Below are 4,827 nucleotides of genomic sequence, written 5' to 3'. Positions count from 1 at the left end.
ACCGATACTGGGTCGATGGTTGCCGCAGCAGAACGCCGCGGACACATGCGCGAAAATGCGTCGCACCGCGGACGGGGAGCGCATCTACGTCGAGTGGAGCCTCTTGGAGCCATGCGGAGTCGTCGGCGATGAAGGTGAGAGTGCCGAGACGGATCTCTTGACCCTCGATCAAAACTCCAGCAGACACCATGATGAAAATACTCGGAAGAATCGCAACTTCTCCACAAAATCGCTAAAACACCTGCCCCACGGTGGGCGCCAACTGTCGTGGTTCTAAGCCTGACAGTAGAGTGGAGGGTAGGTATGGAGAGGCAAGGTCCTAGCTATGGAGAGGTTGTAAGCACAAAGGATGTACGAGTTCAGGCCCTTCTCGGAAGAAGTAACAGCCCTACGTCTCGGAGCCCGGAGGCGGTCGAGTGGATTATGAATGTATGGATTACAAGGTGCCGAACCCTTCTGCCTGTGGAGGGGGGTGGCTTATATAGAGTGCGCCAGGACCCCGGCCAGCCCACGCAGGAGAGGGTTTAAGGTGAGTTAAGTCTGGGGCGTTACTGGTAACGCCCCACATAAAGTGCCTTTACCATCATAAAGTCTACTTAATTACAGACCGTTGCGGTGCAGAGTGCCTCTTGACCTCCTGGTGGTCGAGTGAGTCTTCGTGGTCGAGTCCTTCAGTCCAGTCGAGTGTGTCCTCGTTGGTCGAGTGAATCCTCGTTGGTCGACTGGAAGGCGACCTCTTCTAGGGATGTCCTAGGGTAAGTTACTTGGGACAGGTCCGTGACCCTACCCTAGGTACATAACCCCATCACAAGGTCCTAGCTATGGAGAGGTTGTAAACACAAGGGATGTACGAGTTCAGGCCCTTCTCGGAAGAAGTAATAGCCCTACGTCTCGGAGCCCGGAGGCGGTCGAGTGGATTATGAGTATATGAGTTACAAGGTGCCGAACCCTTCTGCCTGTGGAGGGGTGTGGCTTATATAGAGTGCGCCAGGACCCCAGCCAGCCCACGTAGGAGAGGGTTTAAGGTGAGTTAAGTCTGGGGCGTTACTGGTAACGCCCCACATAAAGTGTCTTTACTATCATAAAGCCTACTTAATTACAGGCCGTTGCAGTGCAGAGTGCCTCTTGACCTCCTGGTGGTCGAGTGAGTCTTCGTGGTCGAGTCCTTCAAGTCAGTCGAGTGAGTCCCTCGTTGGTCGACTGGAAGGCGACCTCTTCTAAGGGTGTCCTTGGGTAAGGTACTTAGATCAGGTTCGTGACCCTACCCTAGGTACATGACCCCATCAGTGAGAAAATGATAGTTTTCGGCACAAATTTGTAAAGTGGTAGTTTGTAGGAATGTTTCCATCAAATGTGGTAGTTTTTTTGTTAAATACTCCAAAAACCCGAGAAATCATGACTTTTTTTGTAGACGCTGAGTGTTTGTGAGTTGAGAGGGCCTCTGATTATAGAATTTCTTATATTAAATTGATCAGTTGCATGCCACAATATAATTGCGCCTTTTTCTGCTTGCAAGTGCGGCATGGCTGGCCAACTAGAAACCAGTCGACTGGAAATTTTATTTGGGTCAATTGATGGGGTTTGGTAATCAACAACCACATGTCTTCCTCAACCTCCAGACCTGCCTAGCCACCATAGACCTACCGCCGCCCCACCCTCACCTTAACGCCCGCCGTGCCCACCGCCGCTATGTCATGGCCCCCGGCTATCCCTCTAACCCCAACGATGATCTTTTCTTTTTTGGCAAATTTGCACCCTTCCCCCGTCCCGCCCACACACACCCCTAAGATAGATAATGAGATAGTCTGACACCATAAGGTAGATAGCGGGGTCTTCTTCGGCGAGCTCTTTCCTTCCCTCTGGCGAGTTCCTTCCTTCCCTCCAGCTTCCTTCCTTCACTCGAAAATCGACTTACCCAAATTTCAAATTCGGCGGAACTAGATATAGTTATTGTGGTTTCTGAAACTGTTGTACAACCTTGCTGCAACTATGCATAATGTCTAGAGTATTTGAGTAGCTAAAAGCGAAGAGAAAGACGTGGTGTTTTGTAAAAAGAAACAATGGTATGATCGTTTGTCCCTTTTTCTCGTGTTCCGTGGTATGATCGTTTTACCGATTGCCCCGTTTAAAATGACATGAGAGCATGTATTTTCTTGGAGTGGTTATTTATCAGGTGCCGTGGAAATATTTATTTTGTTAGTCAGTATTTATGGCTGCTGGATGAACATTTTGTCATCTTTCTTGCATTTGCACATATCTTAATGTTCAGACTAGATTATTCTTGGCATTGACTTAGAACTTTTTTTTCTTAGCCGCTTGAGAAATTGTAAAACGGTTATTCTATTTTGTTTGCTTCCAAAGGTAAGATATAAGTAGGTTGCAAGTGAAACTGGTAAAAAGGAAAAAACACAACCTACCTCAACGGTAGTATTTGTTTATTTTCGCAACACCTTAAGGGCATGACCAATGCATAGCCCCAGGGTGATGCCTCACATGCCATGTAGAATCGAATGATATAAAAAGTAAGTTCGGATGGGAAAGCAGGATCTTCTTCAGGAGGCGAGTGCTTAGAGAGAAAAGTGTGATCCGATGCATAAAGTTGAAAAAAGTTGAAGTGAAGAGGAAGAATGCATGTGTAGTGAGAGTCACTTTTTATTTTTTAATAATGCCCACTAATAGTAGCTTGCATTGGGGAAAAAAATCAACACACATGCCTCAAATTATTTTTTGTGATAAGACATCTGTATTTATATGCCATCATTGTACATGCCCTAATAATACTCCTACACACAACCACGCTTGCATCACCGGATCCCTTCTTGACTGATCCAGCCAACGTCAAGCAAGTACCCACGCGTTAACTAGCGACGCCAACGTCGCCTCGGACTCCCCGCCCTCACGCATCGCCTCATTCGCCTGCCGCATGGCCGCCTGCGTCCGCTCACGGATCACCCTCCCGCCGTCAGAGTCCATCATCTCCTTGTCGTACCCTTCCATTGCCAGGGCTAGCCCAAGCTCCTTCGCCTTTGCTGCCACTTCCTTCGCCTCCACCATCTCCTTGTCGTACCCTTCCATTGCCAGGGCTAGCCCAAGCTCCTTCTCCAGGAACACCTTGTTCATCCGCTGCTCTGCGTACAATGGCCACGCTAGCATCGGCACACCCGCCATGATCGACTCCAGCACCGAGTTCCACCCACAGTGCGTCGCGAACAGGGCCACCGCTGCGTGCATAAGCACATCGCGTTGAGGCGCCCATGACTTGACGACCAGCCCGTCTCCTTGGTACGGTCTCGGAAGCCCTCCGGGAGCAGGGCGTCGAGGTCCGGCTCCGACGGCTCGTCGAACTTCTTCGTCGGGTCATCGTTGGACGGGCACTTTACGACCCAAAGGAAACGCTGCCCGCTTGCCTCTAGCCCGGCCGCCACCTCCCTGATCTGCTTGGCACTAAACTGATGACCAAGGCTGCCGAAGCAGAGGAACACCACGTTGTCCTTGTGCTGGGTGTCCAGCCACGCTATGCACTCGTCGCCGCACTTGGTGCCCACCTCCACCGACTTTATCAGCGGCCCAATGCAGTAGACTGGAGGTGTCGGGAGTCCAAAAGGTGAGCAGAGCCCGGCGGCGATGGTCTCTACGGCCCGCGGCTCGAGCGAGCGGAAGGTGTTGACGAGGATGCCCTGGGACAGGCACAGGTCGCTGCACACACTCACGAACTTCGTGTATGCTACATCATCACGGTCCATGATTGGCCGCATGGAGTCTGTCGCCGGAAACGAGGGGATTCCGGGAACGTGCACGAGCTCATCACCCATGTCCTGGAAGTTGGCGGTGGTCTGAGCGTGCAGGACCGGGAGATGCAAGTAGAGAGCCAGGACCTCAGCGCCGGAGGTGAAGAAGAAGTAGATGGGAATGCCGAGCTCCGAGGCAACGCCGCACGCCACATTACAGAAGAAGTCTGCGACGAGAACGGGGGAGGAGGTGGCAGCGAGGAAATCACGCAGGTGAGGGTTCGAGACGCGGGCGACCTCCAAGGTCAATGTCTCTGGGTGGTTGGATTTTACGGGCGGGAGCTCGACTTGCGGGAGACGGTGGAAGGAGATGGTGGGGTTGGCCGCCGAGACCCCGGCGAGGAAGGGCCCCGTTGCGCTTGCCCCGGTGTTGTGCGGTAGATCGATGACGACGATGGTGACGGCGAGGCCGCGGGCAGCGATGATCTTGCCCGGTTCGATCATCGAGACCAGGTGGCCCATGCCCGGCGACGGGTACTGCTGCGCGCTCCATCTTGGCAACGATATGCCTGCTTTGTAGTCGTGGACGCTGTGGTGGTGGTGTCTGCTTTGGAGTGTGGAGTAGCACAAGTGGAGTTGGAGATGCATGGCGAGCCGATGATTTACAGGGGGCCATGGTCTGTCTGACCCACCCATCTGGTGGCCGAAATTTGTAATTTTCTTCTACTTGTTGCATTGCATGTTAGAAGGGAGAAAGAGAATTGGTGTGGAATATGATGGATGTATTATTGAGCTTCGAGGGCGAGTATATATTGAGTACAAGACTTGAGGGCAAGAAGCCTCTCGTGGAGATAAGGTAGGAGACGGATTACAAATCCTAGACTACCAAATACAGGTATCCCAAATATATCTCTAACATCCCCCCGCAGCCGTAGCGGTAGCGTTGCGAACAACAGGAGCGTCGCGGACGGTCAGACTGAAGAGAATAGCAGCCGACGGACTGACATCCCCCCGCAGTCCTAGCGGGAGCGTCGTGGACGGTGTCGCGTCGCGGACGCGTTGACTGTGGAGGAAGCCGACGAGTTGCTCAAGCGGATGA

General features: G+C 52.4%; 1 pseudogene; it reads right to left on the bottom strand.

The window, feature by feature from the left end:
* Nucleotides 1-2,838: 2,838 nt before the first annotated feature.
* Nucleotides 2,839-4,376, bottom strand: LOC123056957 (UDP-glycosyltransferase 88B1-like; annotated as a pseudogene).
* Between the last annotated feature and the right edge of the window lie 451 nt (nt 4,377-4,827).

This window comes from Triticum aestivum, chromosome 3A, assembly GCF_018294505.1.
Source record: "Triticum aestivum cultivar Chinese Spring chromosome 3A, IWGSC CS RefSeq v2.1, whole genome shotgun sequence".
NCBI lineage: Eukaryota > Viridiplantae > Streptophyta > Magnoliopsida > Poales > Poaceae > Triticum > Triticum aestivum.
This window is presented reverse-complemented; position numbering and strand designations above follow the sequence as displayed.